This window comes from Periplaneta americana, chromosome 16 (genome assembly GCF_040183065.1).
Source record: "Periplaneta americana isolate PAMFEO1 chromosome 16, P.americana_PAMFEO1_priV1, whole genome shotgun sequence".
In the NCBI taxonomy this organism is placed as follows: Eukaryota; Metazoa; Arthropoda; class Insecta; order Blattodea; family Blattidae; genus Periplaneta; species Periplaneta americana.
In genome coordinates, this window is record NC_091132.1 from 89,296,885 (window position 1) to 89,318,707 (window position 21,823).

The 21,823-nt window shown below is 34.5% G+C and overlaps 1 protein-coding gene across 5 annotated transcripts in view; it reads right to left on the minus strand.

The window, feature by feature from the left end:
• The window catches only part of LOC138690940 (prolyl 4-hydroxylase subunit alpha-1-like), a 310,277-nt gene that overhangs the window by 190,384 nt on the left and 98,070 nt on the right, over nucleotides 1–21,823 (minus strand). Inside the window, exon 1 of one of the 5 annotated variants that reach the window (XM_069812518.1) lies at nucleotides 1,330–1,411. The exons of the other annotated variants lie outside the window; for them this stretch is intronic. The gene's annotated coding sequence lies outside the window, so the exon portion shown is untranslated. Of the gene's footprint in view, nucleotides 1–1,329; nucleotides 1,412–21,823 lie in introns of those variants that run through there. 5 annotated transcript variants of the gene reach the window in all.

Below are 21,823 nucleotides of genomic sequence, written 5' to 3' on the forward strand. Positions count from 1 at the left end.
ATTTTTAGAGACGTTCAATATAGTAATAATTATAAATTGGAAACTTACCACTGCAATTTCACCTAAATTGCTCTGTTAATTATTGTTTTTAAATATTTGCAAAAATTAAGTAAACTCTAAAACTCCATTAAAGTTACTGCATTCGTGATGCAAGTAACATTAAGGAAGCCGTGAAAAAATCAACAAGATTCCAGATGCCTATGTTATTACTGCAATATGTTATATAAATAATAGTGTTAAAATATTAAAATGAAAAATAAATCATTACATAACCTTACCGTTTGTTTTAAGTTCGCATTTATAGACTGGGGGAAAAAAAGACAGACGTATATCACGGCCTGCTGGAGTATAATAAACACAGAAAACATTTTAAAGCAACAATGTTGAAGATAGATATTTTTGTCTTGCAAATTTGCCGTCATTGAACAGAAACCAAGATGGAGATTTCATTGCAACTAATTAGAAATTCCTCTTTCAGGTATGTAATAAACGATCTTCGCACAAAATAATGTACGATACACGAGCGGTATGTTTTCTTTCAATTCTCGGAAATTAAAAAAGCTGAACTACGTTTCGCTTTTTCAAACTTTTCCTCGAACATGAAAACTACAACATACCGCTCTTGTAACGCATATTACTATTTCACAATAAGTAAAACGCATCTAAATTCTAGATTGACCTACTTTCTTGCTTCACAATATATTTTTCGTCCAGCAGGTAAAAACCAATGCTCATTATTTTTCTCCTCCTTACAGAGTTTTGAATATTTAAATTTAACTTAAATGAAATATATATATATATATATATATATATATATTTACTTATGCAATTATTTATGGATGGGTAAGTATATAAGTTGTGTCCAATTAAAACGTTCACGTGTAAAGCCAGTAGACCTATTCATAACTAATTTATACAATTTGTCATTAAAGACGGTAATACATTGAGACAAACAAAGAACCTACTAGCATTTCTAAATGAACAAACGTTGAAACATCAGTGCCGAAATATATTTTATATGTTTCAGTATTAACTCATTTTAAATTGTGAATATTCAAATATCAGTCCTTGCAATGACATACTCATTTCTAAACTCCTTTTTACTTAGAAATATATATTTCTAAACTCCTTTTTACTTGACCGAGCATATTGCTAATTAAATCAATGGCTTCCCCAAACACGCTATGAAATGTTTCATATAAAACAATTTTTGTCACGAAAAGGAAGCAGAAACGAGCAAAACTGTATTAAACATTTTGTTTGAAATATATCAAAGAATCAACACTAATATGACGTGAAACTGAGTGATATCTTGAAAGTCATACTCACTGCTCGGAAATTAGACGTCTGCGAGACACCACACGACCATGTGAGCGACGCATCCGTCTGCAAACACGACTTTGTAAGTCAGGGTCGACGCGGTGACCTTGTTTGGCTCCGCAATGGATGTAATGGAGCAAGTTATGTGAGGGCGCTCGAGATCTGGTTACCACTACTTTTCACTTCACAGATTCTAAAACGGATTAAGTCACGAGGAGCTCCACACGACTGCTTCAGAGAAGCAGGCTTATAGTTAAATTGACCGTGAAATATCAGAGAATCACAAAACTGACGACAGGTTCTCATTTCCGGAGAAAGGATCCTATTAACAATCGCTCGAAAATGTTCTGATTTCTAGTTCGAGAGACGAGGTGCTTGATTCTAAGTGTCTGGTTCTTCACTGTTTCTTGAAAAGTCACAGATTAGCAGGTCTGATTTGAAATAAGTCACGTCCCTTTTCCTACTAAGGCCCGTAACACACTTGCAGAGTTTTCGCCAGCGAGAAATGTGTTGCGAGAAAATTAAAAAATTGATAACATGGATTCAAATGGACGTCCACACACTGGAAGAGATTCTCGCTCGAGGCAAAAACCTCGCGCGAGTTTCTCGCTGGAATCGGTAGCTCAGCGAATATTCTTGATAGGCCTACATTTATCAAAGATGTTTGACATTTATACTCTTTATGACGATTGAATGTAGAAAAAGATATCACAGGTGGCGATGAATTGTATTGTTTTTATTTGAAAATGAGGAAAGGTGGCTGATAATTGCAGTCAAAAACTTATCGAATTTCTACGATGTCACCCGTAGACCTATTTATATGATACACAGGATGAAAACTACAAAAACACGAAACTTAAAGAAGAAATCTGGGGACAAATATCAGATTATCTGAAAATAAATAGGGCTATATTTTATTTTGATGAGGTTTAATAGTATTGATTAAACATTTGAAATAATGTATCTATATCTCTTAACAGTTTACGTACTTTTAATCAGAATATAGCAAAGAATTCTCTATCATATCATGAATGGCAAAAAAAAAAAAAAAAACTGTGGTCAATTGAATCTGAAATAACGCCTAAACGTATCATCATTCAAATCGAAACCAGTGTCCAAAACTCGCCCTTATTTTCGTAAGATAAAATGTGATTTTCAGATATTTCTGGCTTTAATTTTAGGCCTACTTCTTCTTTTCATGAACAAAATATGTTCATGTAACTCCATTTCCTCATCATCTGAATACTCAGATTCAACAAAGCGTTCGTTCGTAATTTGTAAAGTACGACAATACACTTACAGGTGATATATTTAAGTACGACAATATACGTAAATACATAACATATAATATTTCCCCCAGCGAGTGATTACTATAATCAGAAAAATGCTTTCTGCATGTAGGCAGTGCATAGATGATCATAGCGAGGTGTGATCTGTGATAGCGCGAACTCGCCAAGTGTGTGGAGGAAGGCTCTTCGCCTCTTTCTCGTAACACATTTCTCGCTAGCGAAAACTCTTCAAGTGTGTTACGGGCCTAAAGGTAGACGTTCACTACATCGTATCGCACTCCTCGGACGAATCGCACGAAATGATATTTAAAGTGGAGTCCGTTCACTGTAACGGCTCTACATCATCGCCTCATCGGATTCTCTATCAGCTGTTTGGTTTAATACATACGTCGTACGGCATTGACATTGAAAACAGAGGAATTTTGAGGTTAGGTCTCTTAATTCTGAGTGATAGTGAAAAAGAAATTGTAATTGTTTCATGCTTATTAATTGAATAGGAAGAAACGAAAGAGATGTTGATTACATAATATATCGTCGTTGTTTTTATGAAACCTTCTATGTGACAACACAGAAAATAATTTTTCAGGAGGAAGAAAAAATTAATTAAAAATCAATAGCCGTACATAAGAATATGAAATAATTCAGTAGAAAACGTTGATGGCCCGGTAATAAAAGGAACAGGTTATTCTATACTATTTGCAGATGACACAAGTATCATAATTATAGACAGCAACTTTAGACACAACTATCAACAATATACCCTTACTACAAACATCAACTACCAAATTTCTTGGTTTGCATATTAAAATAATACATTAAACTGGAAAAATCATATTAAAGAAATAACTCCCAAACTTAGCTCAGCATGCTTCGCAATTAGGTCGTTACAATTTCTAAACAGCAGTATCTTAAAGACAATATATTTTGCCCATTAATCATGAGTGTTAGCCAATAAGAATTCGTAATTGTTTCATACTTATTAACTGAAGAGGAAGAAACGAAAGAGATATTGGTTGCATAATATATAGGCTATTTAAGAAACGATTTGATTACTGTAATGGGAATGCCTCAAATCATATAATTCTTCGCAGTTTTCTACAAGCGAAATAAGTTTTCGGTCTGCTATTTTGGCGCGACACTGAACATGGCACAATATAATAGTAACAGTTGAGCAATTAAAATTGATTTATAAAAGAAGGCCAAGATCGCACGCATCGGAAAAGTTGCTTATTCGAGAAACGTGGACGGATTTACCGATAGCCGGTGCGTGCGATACGATGTAGTGAACGCGGTTATATATCGATTACAGTAAAGATGGTCTTTTTTCGATCCATGCGATTCGTCCGATACGATGTAGTGAACGCTTAACTTAAAATGTTATGTCGGATGTCAGAAACATTAAACAAAGTGTAGGCCTATTTATATCTTGAGACGGGCATACTATAAAATGTAAACCGTGCAGTTGACATGACCCATCCCACAATTACACAACTGAAATTTGAATGCCAACAACCATGGTCTAAGCAGCAGTTTGACGTAGATTTAACGTTCCGTGGATCCTATGATCGCGAGTTCGAATTTCTCCTACCGTAATGGATGGATGTTTGTCCTTTGTTAGTGTGACATTTGGTGTTCGGTGTCATGCCAAATCTAGGTTTTGATTGGGATTCCCACTGTGTATTCGTCTAATGTTAGGAGAATAAAAAAGGTGAAAGAATCCTTGTAATTGCATGAAACATTCTTATTTTCGGCTGGCTGGCATTGAGATATTCAGATTTTTAACGAATTGGCTCGTATTAATAAGAATTGTAAATATGATTGAGAGTCAAATAAATTTAATGCAATTTATATGTTCTATTATTGATTATTTGTCCTACATATATTTACTGAATACATATACTATATTGCCGAAGTCACGCAGAGCGCTATAAACGTTATTTTAGCAATATAATATAGTTATCTATTCACAATTTGACTAGCCACAAAGAACTGCGTACGCTAAGTTGGCAAAGTTCGCTATCTTAGCTGCGTCGCGGAGTGTTTGATTCTAGTAGGTTATACAGTGCAATCGAAAACTCCCTCCGCAGCTCTTTTAGTTCTAGTAACCCTAGAATACAACCCTGTAAAAAGATGGCACTCCCCTATTCATTCCTGTTTGACAACTTCACACCCCCAGTCCATCACATTTTTAGCGGCCACTTGGATTCTCTACCAAATACACTTGAATTCTCTGTCTAGTGGATTCTCGGCCACACAAGCACTGCGGAGAGACTTCTCATATTTTGAAAACGTCGCCTTGTTACGGGCATTCATTGGACACGTTTCTGTTACGGCAGGAGCAGAATGCGCATTCAGAACTCCTGTCTTCTACGTATTTTCATTTGAAAGACACATATTTTGAATATGAACAGTTAATTGAAGAAATCAGGAAGTATCTATGCTTTTGCAACAAGCCCTAGAAGAGTACCGGAACCAGAACATGTGGGATAATGTACAGGGAAAGTCAAAATGACGGACCCGATTTCAGTAATTTGTGTGAAATCTAATGAACGTATTGTATTGTGAGACATATGCTTCGAAAGATAATAACTCCCTGTAAAGTTGATTTGAATAATTTTGAGGGAAATTCCCGGCCCCGGAACAATTTTTCCCTCGAAATTATTGAAATCAACTTTCCAGGGAGTTATACCTGAAAGTTTGATTTGCATAATACACGTCACTGTACGTTACAGAAAACCAGAATTTAAGTCACACAGAGTTAGTGTGCACTCAATGTTGGTTGCTTGACGGTTGTCAGCCCACTTTGAGGTCTGTGGATATAAGGGAAAAATTGGATCGGTGTCTGGTAGAGTTCCCGGTTAGCTCAGTGGTAGAGCGTTGGTACGTTTAATAAAAGGTCCCGGGTTCAATGCCCGGCCCCGGAACAATTTTTCCCTCGAAATTATTCAAATCAACTTTACAGGGAGTTATACCTGAAAGATTGATTTTCATTTTAGCAAGTTTTCTCGTCGAATATTTATAACCCACTTTTTTACATCTGAAATCATTACAGCAGAATTTAACTTAACAATTAAACGAAATAAATAGATATCCCAAAACTTAACCACTTTAAAAACACATGCCGAGCGTAAGCCAGTAGGCCTACACTAAAATACGTATAAAATTTTTATCTTTGGGGAAACCGAAAAAATGCAATTCTGGGTTTTGTCCTTAGCTGTTGCTGCAAATTAAAGTCTGAACAATACGGTCCCTTCGAAACCCTCATCCTTCTAATAAATCTTTCGCTTCTGTATCATCACCATAATATATAAACAGCTGAGTTTTCCACTAGTGTTTGTTAGTTATTTTCCGCTTGGATCGCTAGCTGTATACGCGCGAGTGCGCATGTCTGTCTGGAAGAAAAAGTGGCGAAATTTCCTTACTGTACGAATATCTATACTGTGGTTACATATTAGCTTTAAAAGGATAAATTGAAACTTGAATGATACAAGTTAAAAAAATACTTAGGATAATTTAAAATCCAACTCTTTAATTATGAGGTGAAAACTGCAGGAGAAATCGAATTATTCGTACTTAGACAATACTTAACCCACAGTCATTTTGTTCACTACACATTTTAAAATATCAGAAATAGAATTCTTTAATAGTTTGAGAGGAAGCCTTGGGCTGAATGGACCTTGGTAAGAGAGGAAGAGAGGTGAAGGTCGACTTATACATAGCCGCTGCACGAGATGAGGATGTCTAAGCATCATTCATCATATTCCAAGAGGAGGAATTGACCACTGCTTTATAGGGACAGCGTGGGCTTCAGAACCGTTCTAAGGGAGCTTGAAGAGAGAATTATAACCATGGCCAGTACAGTCTACCCACAATGGTTGTGAAAGTAATACATTATTCTGGGTTGATGCCGTCTAACCTGCTTCACGGAAATGAAACGTTGCTTGGTGAAATAAGATTAAGTCGATTTCTATCTTCGGAGTTCATCATCATCATCATCATCATCATCATCATCATCATCATCATCATCATCATGTCCACACCTGTGGAGTAACGGTCAGCGCGTCTGGCCGCGAAACCAGGTGGCCCGGGTTCGAATCCCGGTCGAGGCAAGTTACCTGGTTGAGGTTTTTGCCGGGGTTTTCCCTCAACACAATACGAACAAATGCTGGGTAACTTTCGGTGCTGGACCCCGGACTCATTTCACCGTCATTATCACCTTCATTCCATTCAGACGCTAAATAACCTAGATGTTGATACAGCGTCGTAAAATAACCCAATAAAATAAAAAAATCATCATCATGGGTGGGCAATTGTCTCAAAATGAGAGATGACGTCACTACTTTCATTCACCCCACACCAGTCCGCTCAGTAGGGGAAGGTAGGATTCAAACGTAAACACTGCTTGTGATACGTCAGTGGCGTTAACGGAAAGTAGGAAGACAGGTAACTCCAAGTAATACCTCTGTAATCTTTGCCGTACAAATGGCTTCTTCGTCTAGAAATTACTACCATCAGGAAAGGAAAGACGAATACTTTTGTGCACTTCATGAGGAAAAGACTATTTGTTTAATTTTTGGAAAAAGTAGTAATTATATTTTTCATTTCAATGTAAAGAGGCATTTCACTTCTCGTCACGTGGAAAAGTATGGTACACATGTCATTTCAGGTAATTATCGTTTAATTTTCCTGTACGTTATTATTTTATTTACGTCCACATTTATTATTTTGTGACCTTAATTGTGACTCAACTGCACGTCTCCAATTCCTAACAAACTAAAAGGTACAGGGACATCATTTTATTTTTACTAACATTTCTAATATTAAGCTGACTATACCTTTGGATCAACGGTTGATTCCCCCTTCCACGACTGAAGTTCGATGATACTGGCGTAAAATACAAACAAATCACTTTACTAGGTATAGGAGGGAAGAAAAGTAGTTCATCCATTTACGTAAACTAGGAAATATCACGCTTTCGAGTTTGATAATTTTCATTAGGTTTTTGTTTAATCAAAATACAGTACAGTATTAACAATAGTGTTTTTACTCACGAACTGAGCTGTCCATGCGGACGTATTCATTATGCAGTGTATATTATACTGTCTACAACATATTAGCATATACTATAGAGAATGAAGTTAAATTGAAACATAATCATAATAAGGATATTTAAACACATTTTCAAAATGGTCGCCGTTCATTTCGATACAGGCTTCAGTTCGAAAGTGTGTAATTCCAATTACCAGTTTAGTCCTTCTTACTAGTAACTCATGTTGAAATAATTCTATACTTACTCTCAGAGTACCTTACGTACTGCACATTCATTCTTCACTTCTGCTCGATTCGAAAAGATAAAATTACTCAGACATGCTATCTACTGTACGTCCAAATGGTTATGTCGCAGGATCGCAAAAAGGGGGGAAATCACGTGACAGTTAATTACTTAACGAGGCCCTTTTATTTAAATTATTTTAAAGAGTTGTATGGGTAGACGTCCAATTCCTAATAGAAATTAATGTTCTCAGAAAAGAGCTAAGACAGCCCAGCCACTAGCCTTTACAGAGAGACGAATAGAAGCAGGTGGGGAAAACCGGAATGCGAAGTAGACAAATGGACGACAGTATCTGTGCGAAAATGATGCAATATTGAAAACTCTTTCGTCACTGGAAAACGCGAACATATTTTTGGAACGTACTGTTTACTATGACCGTAAGGCTAGTATGACTGCATATGGCCATATGCGATCTTGGATCTGTGTGGAGGACGGTTGAACTTCATTAGTAGAAGGGGTGGGAGTGAAGTACATTAAAAAACTCAGGTACAATAAAAATTGAAGTAAAAATAAAATGATGTCCCTGTACAAATAAACCTGAGACTGAAGCTTCCGTTCAGAAAAAGGTAGAGTGTACAGTTCCAGCTAGTTTCAGTTTTGCGATTGTGTTCATTGGGTTTAAAATCAGATATTAATACACTAGTTTAGAGGAAGAGGTGTCAGAAGTCTTCGGGATCATCCCCATGTACGGATACATATAGTAAAAGTGTATATTAATTGTGTTGCAAAACTGTTGCAAATTGGTTAAGCCTATAGATTTGTAAAATGTTTATTTATACGTCATTATTTCGGGTTTGCTGTGAAGATTAATATTAAACTTTCAAATGAATCTATGGAACAATGATTCAATATTATATTTTGTAAATTGGTATACTAACATTACAAATAATGAATGACTGATGTTAAAATGATGTTTGGGACGTTTACACACGTGTGTATAGTGTTTCTTATTAGCAATAGAAATAGAAGGCCTGATTAGATACGTAGCAATATGTTCAATTCAGTATTATGTTTAAAAGACGTCCGCAACTGATGCAACAAAGTCCTTATAGCTGAGGCTGCGCAGAAGTTTAGAGTAGGGACAAATTGAAGCTTGCGACCGCCGTCATGTTTTGGGAGAAGCACCGGCTAGAAGACGGCTGTACTATGGAATGTTGAATGTTTAATACATATGTTTGATGTATCTTATAAGTCAATCTGAATGGATAAATGAAAGAAATCCTATTAATATTAAAACGACCACGTTATAGACATAACTCAAGCTTAGTTACCGTTAGTTTGACACGACATGAGAGAAGACTGGAACAATTTGATACCGTAACCAAACACGTTGAGTAGTTATTTGACAATATATAGAGAGAACAGAAATACAAATGCATATTGTAGTAATAGTTCAGATGAAAAGAAAATTATTATTATTAACCATTATTAACGAAACACTGCCAGCCGTGTAAGGTATTACATTAGGCCTATATTGTAAAACATGTTTGCTTTGATGTGAACGAGAAACGAATAATTATTATTTATCCGCTTCCATATTACATAATATACACCTATAAAATAAAAACGCGTACCTAATGTTTTAGTTTGAAATATAAGTAGGCCTATCATGCATTAGCTTATTATCACAGCTGTAGTAAGAAATAAACGTCACATGCATGAATTAGTCATACAATAGAACTCAGGCCTAGTGTATAGAACATCTTGCCTATTTATTCATTATTATTATTATTATTACATTTTGATATCAGATAAATAATTTATTCTCTGAGATCCTGTGAAAGTTCAGGGTAACAGTCTCCATATGTGAGCTGTTCTCTTCGAATATGATACTCGTTGCCGTTCCGAAAAGATAGTCTTCACGTTTTGAGTCCTCTGGATAACATTCTATTGGTATAACAATTCTTTAGATGACATATTCTTTGAATTTTTATACCTTAGATCTTAACCTTAAGTTTACGTTGAACCTCATTTCTAATTTTATTACATTTACATTTTCAGACATAGTCTGTGATTATGCATGAGTTCTTTTTATTTTTTTTATGTTTGTTAACTATTACATTTTGTCAGAAATTTTACAGCAATAACAAATATAACTAGAACAAAAGAAATGCTAGCCATATAATAGTAACTGAAATAATAATAATAATAATAATAATAATAATAATAATAATAATAATAATAATAATAATAATAATAATAATCATGTACTTTTTATATTTTACATGTAGGCCTATTTCTATGCGATAATATCATGAGTACGATCACAAAATGCAATACTGTATATTTATTTACATAAATTGGGGGAAAATGTTAGTTGTGCACAAGCGAATTGTTTCCTGCAACCGATATGTTCCAGCAGGCAGTTCTACTTCCTGAGTCTGTGCATAATTTTCTTTGCTATCATTTTGGTTTGGTTGAAAAAATGACAAATTATTCAATTTGATTTTATTATTATTATTATTATTATTATTATTATTATTATTATTATTATTATTATCTTTATCATTATCACTATGTAATACTAACACTATTATATTATTATTATTATTATTATTATTATTATTATTAAACTTTACAATTTATGACTACTAAGCTTTACAAGTCTTCAGCGTTTTGTTCTGAACATAATTGCTCACATTCTTAATCTACTTTGGAAATGCATTTAAAGTAGGGGTCATTGATCATGGCACAATTTTTTTTTTATTTAAATTCAAATATACAGAATAAAGAAATATAATTACAAAACAAACAAAGAGAAATACAAATAAAATAATACAAGCAATATAAAAAGAAGATACAGTAGTATTAACAAAATTTGAGACCAAATGAGCAGCGCTCGTGCTCGGTCGCAGTTCAGATATAATAAAATACAAGACTGCCGTTTAAGAAACACAAACACAAAACAAGCGCCATAACAAATATTGCTTTTCGAAATAAGATAAATCCATGATGTGAAGCGAAACCGGGTCCTCTAAATTTTTTTCTCAACAAACAATCACTTATTTCACAGTGAGGAACATCCGAGATTGTGAAATATTAGGAGGTCCTGGCAGAGGGTGCCGAGATGACATCCGATATTAAAATGCATTCCTACATTATTGTAAAAACTTAAGACATACGGTTTAATTCTTCATTACAAGCAGACAGACCACAAGGAATGTTTTTCTTCTCCTTCATTGTCTCGGATCTTCGAAATACGAAATCTTCAAAATGTTATTCCATAAAAGGGCGTGTAACTACCATTAATAACATGTTCTTTTCACCATTGTCTCGTTGTTCGAGAAAACACGGAGCTATGTTACGTATGCGATGGGTAAAAAGGTGATCATCAAATTATGACGTGACTAGGATAGTCGGTGAAAGGTCGTGATGCCAAGCCCGACGAGACTGCTCATCGCCGTTTTCACGATTCAATTACCTTTTAAGACAACGGATATGTGACCTACAATTCGGCGATCAATCAATAACTTGAACTATACAATAAAAGGGCGCTGGTAAAGCGCGGGTCAAGTCTAAGAAAGGTTGATATAAAACTGTGAAAACAGACAAGCCAATAATAATAATAATAATAATAATAATAATAATAATAATAATAATAATAATAATAATAATAATAATAATAATAATAAATGTAGCTATTATTAATATTAATGTGCTACCCAATAGTGATGAACGAATAATACCATAGCATAAGAATTACAATAATAAAACAATATTAATGCCAATGACAAAAATAACAATAATAATTATGGTACCGGTACTTAATTTACAATAATTATGCAAAATGTAAGTTTAGAAAGTAGTTTGATCAAATTTGTTGCTGTACACTTGATCGAAATGAAAGTGGCCGGCGTCTGAAAGACTAAGTTCGAATCGGGTATTTCCGTGAGCGTTCGGGACAGCCAGGTTTTCTTCAAAATATTGCGTATATTCTTCTAGTAGTTATAATGGGGAACACAACTATTAATCACTAAAATCTTCCGAGAAAATAATTCATATACGAGATATAAAACAGACAGATCGTTCAGAGTGTTTAAACAGTGAATATTGTAACACAAACACTATATACTGTATAACAGGTTCTCAAGTGGAGGATGACTATTGCTCGTTACAATGCAATTCTGACTGCAGTAAAACTCTTAGGGCCGATTGTATAAACCATTTAATCTTAGATCAGAGGTTAAATTGATCCTCGTTCTAGTTGAACTTGGAATTTTGTGTTGTATAAGTCTAATCTGAGATTAATTTGTCTTAAACTAAAGTCAACTTTGACTGAAGAAATTTCTCCGATTAAGTTAGATGATCCAAGTTCAGTTATTTCTTTTCTGTTTCAAGTATACGAGTGGCAGATTGTGCAAAAAGAATAACCATTATTATTAATATATATGGTAGATACATTTATATATATATATATTTTTTTTTAATTTCTTGCCTTAATATACAAACATTCTTATATTTTATAAGGCTTTATCGTGTTCAGCAGTATCAAATAACATAACCTATAATTATATTATGTTTATAACAAACATTAATTATTCATGGATATAATAATTTTCAATTAACTGTATTATTAAACGAAAATTGCCGTTTTATAAAGCTTTATTATGTTTAGCAGTATCAAACACCAAAACATAACAATTTGGAGAACGATCAATCTTCTTCTTATTATCCGCCATTATTTACAACGCACAAAACAAACCAGTGTCTCCAACAGAGTGTGCGGAAAGTCGCCAAAAAGTAGTTGGAAAGTCGCCAAAAAGTAGTTGGAAAGTCGCTAGATTTCTTATTATCAACAAAGAAAGATTAAATTTTGTCACTATGAGGTGCTAAAAAGGTCGCTAAATCCCTATTTAAACAATATAAAAGTTAAAAGAAATTGCCGTCGAAAAAGAGTTAAAGTCGCTAAATTAGCTACACTGAAAAATCTATACAACATGGCCCGCGCATCACATACTTCATCTGTTTATGCGATGTTGCCAAGTCCTTTTCACGTGAACTTAGATTGCATTTGAACCTAGGTAATTTGATCGCAGAAAAGTTTTATACAATAGAAGAAGTGTATGAACTCGGTTCACTTTCCGATCTTCGATCAAAATTGATCTTTAGTCAGGGAGTTTTATACAATTGGGCTTTAGCGTAGTTTGTAGAGCGATAGCTACGAGTTCGTGAGGTTGCAAGCTCAAATTTTCGTAGAGTTACTAAACTTTTTTTTTTGTTGCCATTTAAATGCATGAGTGAAAATATAACATTTTCGTTATTTTTTTTATCCTTAGAATACTTTTCGCTTTATTATTTTTTCGTGTTAACAGAAACTTTTGACGCTAGATGGAACTAACACCAAAGACGACAATTAGGGGCTTTCATATTTAAATGCTGTGTTAATTATTTTATTAATCCCTGCTGCTTTGCACTCTATTGTCTAAGTAACATTCAGTAAATATGTTGATCGTTAAATAATTGACAATAATTAATTTGCAAGTTGTGCTACAGGGGATATGATTATTATACTAATCTAAATCCGTAATCATCAGGGCCTAAACGTAGTAATTGTAAATAAGAAGAAAAACCATAATTCTGATGACAAAATATATTTTGATTTCCTGGAATTATAACCACAAATTTTCACCAATTTTGTAATTATCTGTAAGTAACATGAATTAACATAAGCAAAATTATTTGATTATATTACTCTAAAAGAAGTTGTAAAAAATAAAAGAAAGGACAAAACAAAAAATTCATTACGGAGATTCGAAGCATGCTGTGGAGGTAGCCCAAATCAGCGCCTTGTATTATGCAGTTAACTAAAGCGGCGCACGGAGGTTTACGGTAGTGAACTGCGCGCCCGAAAAGATTCAGAAAATTTTCGCTGCTCAAGAGACCGGCCACTTTCAATTTGACAAAGTGTACAAGTTGACAGTTTTAATGCATCTGAAAACAGGGAAATGGATTTAGTATTTTTTTGTTGTAGAAAAGTTTGTGAGTTTATAGAGACAAGAAAAACTAACGTTTGTGAAAAAATCACAGCTTATACCACCTTTAAGGGCCTTGAATAAAAATAAGGAACAAGATCTTTGAGTGTGGAATGTAAATTGTGACATTTGAAATAATAATTACATATTTTTCATAAGTACTCTTGAAGTTATTTGACAGAAATCTATACAAACATAACGATATGATTTTTCATTGAATACTTTCGTAATTTACCCAAGTCAGTAGTTATACTAATAGAATTCCAAACTACAGATGCGTATTCCGATTTCGTTCTCAATAATGTATTAAAAGTGAAGCAGGTACAGAAAAAGACAAATTTATTGTCCTACTTAACCTAATATTCTAAATGTGTGATTGATTAAATACAGAGCTTTCATTTCAAAATTTCTCACTCTGAATTATTTAAATTGAATTCAATTTCAACAAAAAACACGTCAATTTAGATATTGAGGGAGAAGTCTGAAACCAAGCTTAATTGCATTTTAGACTTCACCCCCACCCCCTGCCTCCCCCACTTTGGAATTTCAAATGACACACCTATATTTTTATGCGTAAATATGAAAGAGCATTCAATTGTTTATACACCTCATTCAATTATTTTCGGATCTTTTGTTTTCTATCGTCGCCTGGCAACGTGTATTTTTCTTATTAGCAGTTGATTGTAGAATGAAAATAGAGCTTATTTTGTGTAATTTCCTAAATTTAATGAATAAGGATAATTTATGTTCTCTCTTGCAGGTATACACCATTTTAAAATAATTTAATACACAAAAACAACTAATACATGAAATGCTTAATAAGTTTTTGTAGCTTTATTCTCTTCAGCTCTAATCAACAATAACAACAATCCAGGTTTCCAGGCGATGATAGAAAACAAAATATCGAAAATAAATGAATGAGGTGTATAAACAATTTAATACTCTTTCATAAGTATAAAAATATAGGTGTGCCATTTGAAATTTCAAAGTGGGGGTGGCTGGGGTGGGGGGTGAAATCTAAAATGCAATTAAGCCTGGTTTCAGACTTCCCTCTCAATATCTAAATTAACGTGTTTTTTGCTTAATTTGAATTCAATTTAAATAATTAGTTATTTAGACTGGAAGTTTTGAAATGAAAGCTATGTATATATACAGACCTAAACAATCTACATATTTGTGCAGATGAAGCTTAATATCGCAGAACACCAAATATTGTAACTACTAAACCATCAAGCCTACTAGTAATCCATTACATAAAAAAATACATTTATTGGTTTTGATTTTTTTTCATTGAAGCAAATAAGTAAATTCAATTACTTCACTTCAAACAAACAAACAAGCTGACCATATTTTGTTCAGTACATCTTACCTTACGTCACTTTTTCATAACACCTTTCAATAACAGAACTTGATACGACTTTGAACTTGGCCTTAACCAAAGCAATAAAAAGAAACAACGATATGTAACATTGCTGCACCTGGCTGACGTTTGGAGTGGTAATCCTTGGCCTTCAAAAATATCGTCTTGTTAGGACTTCTTGTCCTTCGAAAGGTTTAGGAAAGTCCGGTCGGAAAGATGAATGTACAACATAGGCGTGGTCTTTTAAATAAGTTGCCATTTCACAGATCCTGCAAGCTGTTTGTATAGACTAGTCTTGATTTTCACGGCAGTACATCTTGGAACAGGATTCTGATGCCCAGCCCACACCTTCGTGATAGACAGTCATGCTTGCTTATTGTTTTATCTAGATGGCATCTATTGCATGCTGCACCTTGTGTTATACGGTAACGTGTCTTAAATCTACAGCACTGCCACTATTGCCAGCTGTACTGGACGTATTGAGTAAGGCACCACAACTTACTTAGAGGTCATGTCGTGGGTTCGAATCCCAGATAAGAGATGTCTTTCTTTGTCAATGTGATATCCTGTTTCAAAAATGAATTTCTTTCACCCGAGGTAAAGACTCTGCTTATCTTTCCTTCCCTCTACTTCTCACGGATGCACACAAATGCAGGTCGCAGTGGGTTGCATTGCTGTTGGCGGCTCTCTTTACCCAGGACACTTGCACCACCCAGCACTCCCTTAGCTTTCTTTGCCTTTCTGCTATGTTGCCTTTGATGGGGCCAGAGATAGTGCTGTCACTATACAGAATGTCTGACTTAAACCGTTCATTTTTGCTTATGTGGCCCAAATAAAGTCGAGACATGTGGGAGACATTTAGTGGTTTAGTAGGCAGAATCAGGGATGGGTATAACGTTCACTGACATCGCGTGAATATTACGAATTTTAGTCTTCTTATGATAATTTTATGTTAAACACGTGCTGTCAGTCTGTTATGTTAATTATTTATTTTATTTCTCTTTTTCAACGTTTAATTTAGTGTTGGATAATGTTTTACCGAGTCATTTGCTCTTCTTATAGTTCCTATAACATCGTTTTCTTAATACGCAAGTTATTGTAAACAATCCTTCAAAATAATTTATTTGGTGACTCATTAGACATAAGTAACGTATCTGTAAAGAACAGACAGCGCATAATTTTAACAAAATTTATTAATTTATTTCAATATACCGTAATTTGAAAATGACACGTCTATCGACACTACCATGAGAACGATGGTCTAAGACATATGAGATCGATAAATACCCGCATGAAGTTGGGCGATGACGATGTCAAGGTAGTTTGCTTGCTGGAACATCTTATATATTTAACTCTTTTTTGCCATCTTTCACTTTCGCTGTTACGAGATTCAGAGATTCGAATGGTTACAGTTAAATTCGAGCATTTATAGTTACTGTTGTGGAACATTCTCGTTCATATTATATGTTGCGATGGATTACACATTTCCATTTTAAAGTAGCTAGTATTAATTAAAATATTAGAAAATAACATGGAATCGAAGCTCGAAATTTAAAAACGTACGAAAAGAAGGACCGAATACCGAACTCCCTCAGGCAGTCGAAACATTCATACTAACATCACTTTAGATACCGTAATTTCCCATAACTATGGTCCAGGCACCCAACTATAGTCCAAAACGCATTATGTACTACTTAGTCACCCAAGAGTTCGATGTTCGCCATTTAAGGCGCCACTGTGATGGAATTATGTTCCCCATAGATGCTTCTATCTACCATTACACGTGGCAATGATATGGATGCTTAACAAGGTCAGTGTGCATCGTTCTATTGAATGTGTGAAGACACGAAATCATTCAGTTTGTGATTGTCTGTTTTATTAAGCTCTCCTCTGTAGAACTGGTACGTTATAGATATATGATTCTTTGTACAATTAAACCTGGCTATATAGTGTTTACTTTCACGTAATAATTAGAGAGGTTAAGGACTCTGCGTGAAAAATGTTTAACCTCAAGGCTAGAAGTCAGTCCTCAAATATGTACCACAGTTTTTCGTGGACCATAGTTGTATTTCATTTTGAAATATTTGTTTCAATAAAATGTGATCAATGTGATTATTTACTTCTGCAAATACGGTATCTCAGTATATTCTAAAACACCATTTAACATTATAGTCAAGTAAACAAAGAAACAGGCTGTTCCAGCATCAATGGTACTAGCACGAATGTTGGTCCGGTAAAACGAAAACTTCAGGGTAGAAGGAAAACAACCGTCCCTGTGAGTGACTATGAGAGCGATGAAATTGAATTGGATACAGATTATGATTCAATTTCAGAATTACAAGAGAAGTGGAGATTCAAAGGATCGAAATATAAGCCTAATGAATGTAGTTCTCAGTACTATAAATAAACATTATCATTGAATTTATTTGCATAATATTTTGCTAAGAATGTGTTAGTTTATTTTGAAACCGTACTTTTGTTCTTTGATATACACTCACCTGCAAAAAAACCGGGCCAACTACATTTTCTTTAAAATTTTTGAAAATTGTAGGATTGTTTAAATAATTATAGGTGTGCTGAGGTTCATTTAGTTATTCATTTATTTTATGATACGTAACACTGTAATACTGAATACATAATAGCCAACAATGATCTGAAAAGAAGATTCGTTCTTCTTGTAATATTGTGTGTAAACTTCTCGGACTCATTTCGAGCTAAGCTGACGATGTCTACAGACTGGTAAGCTCTTTTGAGGCAGTATTGGAATACTTAATTGTATACAAATGTCACTAAGTCCTACCGATTCAGTAAAAGTGGTTGCATTGATAGAAGGTGGGAATAGTCAGCGTTATGTGGCTGCAGTTCTTGGGATTCCTCGATCGACCGTACAACGAGTGTACCATCGCTTTAAAGAGACAGGAGGTTATTCCAGAATACCCGGTTCAGGGAGAAAACGAGTTAACTTCGGCTCGTGACGACCATTTTATTGTCCTAAACACATTAGGAAATCGCCATTTCACAGCTATTGAGACCAGAAGAGTCTTCCAGAAAATAAGACAAGTTAATGTGAGTGAGAGAACTGTAAGAGGACGTCTGGATGAATGTGGGCTGATTCCAGAAGACCAGCTAAAGGCCCAGAATTGCTCCAGCAACATCATGTTGAACGATTAGGTTTTGCTCAAATCATGCTAATTGGAACCTGGGGGAGTGGCGACGAGTGATCTTCACAGATGAATCGAGATTTAGTTTACAGATGGACGTGAAAGAGTGTGGAGAAGAGAAGGAGAACGTTTTTCTTCATGTTCCTTCAGTTCACGTGTCAGTTTCCAAGGTGGATCAGTAATGGTATGGGGTGGCATTTCGTATGAAGCTCACACAGAACTTGTGTTCATTAATGGAGGTGCTTTGACTGCTCCAAGATACATCGAAGAAGGTCCAATTTAATATGTCGTACCATATGCCACACTTATTGGTGGAAAGTTCCTGTTAATGCATGACATTGCTTGCCCTCATGCTACAAGAATCGTGGATGAGTTCCTTCACGACGTTGGATTGAATAGGATGACATGGCCAGCAAGAAGTCCTGACATAAACCCTATTGAACATGTGTGGGGAATGCTAGGGAAGCGAGTTAGAAGTCGTCTAACTCCTCACAGCAACTTACAGCAGCTCCGAAATGTTCTAAGTAAAGAATGGAATAGAATCGACCAGACTGACATCCAAAATCTGATCGAAGGGTTGAATCGGAGAAAGGTAACAGTCATACAGTTACGGGGAGGTAATACCCGCTATTACCAACATCTGGGTGGCCACAAAATCAGTTGAACATTTGGAAGAAAATTTATATAATTTGTAAGTTTTTACACCTTTTAATTATATCCATTGTTTGGCGTTGAAAATAATAGCGCAAATGATAATAAATAAGTTTTTTTTTCTTCTGGAAAGCAATGTTTTCTTTATTTTTCATAAAGGATTTTCTGATTCTCACCTCATAAAAAATTGAGAAACTTTAGGTGGCCCGGTTTTTTTTTTTTGCCGGTGAGTGTAGTTGTTCATTATTGCAAAAAGTGACTTTCAGATGTCACTTGTTTATTGAGTGTTTATGTAATGTGTACTAATAAAAAGAATCCATGTACTTTTCATTTATTTTTAATATTTCTGTGCTAGATTATGTTTCTACCCTTAAATTAGAAACTCAATGTAGTCTATTGATTTACGAATAATTACAGTTCCAGCTACAGTCCATTCATGCTTTCAAGCATGAATATATATAAGTGGACCATAGTTGGGCAACTCAGAATACAACTATGTACCAATGCTTATTATTTTTTTAACACTTGTAATTAAATAATTTAAAACACATATGTCAATATTTATTTAATATAAACTTACAAGAGTTCGAAGCCAAAACTTCACTTAATCTGGATGAATAGTACTGAATATACAAAGAAAAATGTGACAAATGTGGACCATAGTTAGGGGAAACTACATAAGTCATGATTATTCAATGAGGACGGCGAGGTCTCATACAGAGTGATTCACGAGGATTTACCGTCCTTTACGGAGCTTATTTCCGAAGACATTCTGAGCAAAAAATATCAAATAAACATGTGTCCTATTCTCAATACTTACAGAGTTACGTTTCTTTATCGGAACACATTGCTGTGAACGCGTGATCTTGGTCAGCGTGCAGTCAGCAGCCGGCGCTCGCGCTACGGAATTCAAAGATATCCGCAAGGAAAAATTCTATTTTCCTTGGATATCCGTCGTTCACGAGCGTGCGGCCAAGTGTACTCAAGCGGACGGCGGCATTTTTAAAAATGCGTTGTAAACTCTCCAAGACTGTAAATTGAACTGCAAATAATTAATTCGGTGGACGTGGTGTGATGTGTAATAATTGTTGCGATAACTGCGTAAGAATAATGTAATTTTCTAGTTAAAAATGGAAAAAGATATCTGTACGAAAAACTAAGGAGTTCAGAGCACATTTTTAGCTTCATATTACTTGCCAATTAAAGAAATGATACTTCTGAATGGTTCATTCTCTATTTGTATTATTCTTTTACCATCAAACTAAAAAAAAAAAAAAAAAAAAAAAAAAAAAAAAAAAAAAAAAAAAAAAAAAAACGTATTTCACAAACAACTTTAAATTAGTGTAACTCTGAAAATATTGAGAACAGGAACTATGTTTATGTGACTTTTTTGCTCAAAATGTCTTCAGTTACGAACAGTAATCGATTTGATGAAACATTACAATTCGCTGTCACAAAAAATTGCTCTTTGAGGAAAAAAAGTGTGACTGTTCAATTTTTATCTCCATATTTTTAACCATCAACTATGTGATTGTATTTTTTTATTAACATTTAAGGGCTGAACCTCAAACACTGATACTCCCTTATATTTGTGTCTAGAATGGAAACAGAAGCAGAATTTAGTGTCCGATCGCGTTTTGGCTATTGCTGTTATTCCACTGAATTTGACAACTAGTCGCGGGAAAGATGTAAGCAAAGGATTAATTATATTTTTCTTTACGCTACATTTATATTCACGTAGGTCATCTCTGTTTTCACTGACTATTACACTTTCACTACATCATACTACTTCTGAACGATAAAACAGTAAGGAACGACATGTTTCAACCAATTATGGCTGCTTATCCTACAATTTTATCACTTCCCTAACATTTGTTTCTTTGTTTGCCAACATTGTACTTTCAATAATTGTACTTTTTAAAATGATTCATGTTTATTTCATCATCCTTCATTAAAACTTTCATATCATTTATCTTGTGTATATTGTTTAGGTTATGTTAGAGCTTTTGCTATATGAGATTATGGATAGCCACGTATCATAGCTTGTTTAATATACAGTCTGATCCGTTTGGGTATGGATAATATTAATTTATTTTTATAAAGCTATTATGATACTAGAAAAAAATTCTTGCCGGTTATATCATGATTAAAAGATGGGAGTTTCCATAAATGACAATCAACAATGCATTATCTGGAAGGACAAATGAAAATCTTAGAATAATGATTAAAATGGCTACTACAAATCAACAGCGGACACAATGTGTTCTTTAGTATGCTAAATGTGAGAGTGTTAAAAGAATTCAAAGGGAATTTCGACGTGAGTATGGTGTGCGTAATGTACCTAAATACGATTCCATAATGTTGTGGTATCGAACATTTCTAGAAACAGTTTCTGTGATAAAAAAAATACATGCAGAAGGTCGCAGGCGAAACCCAGTACGAGAAGCAGCTATCTCTTGGCTTGATCCCCAAACTCCCCAGATCTAACCCCTCCTGACTTCTTCGTGTAGGGTTTTGTTAAAGACATTCCATAATGTTGTGGTATCGAACATTTGTAGAAACAGTTTCTGTGATAAAAAAAAAAAAAAAGATCGCAGGCGAAACCTAATACGAGAAGCAGCTATCTCTTGGCTTGATTCCCAAACTCCCCAGATATAACCCCTCCTGACTTCTTCGTGTAGGGTTTTGTTAAAGACATTGTCTATTCACAGAAACCCAGAAACATTCATGATCTGAGA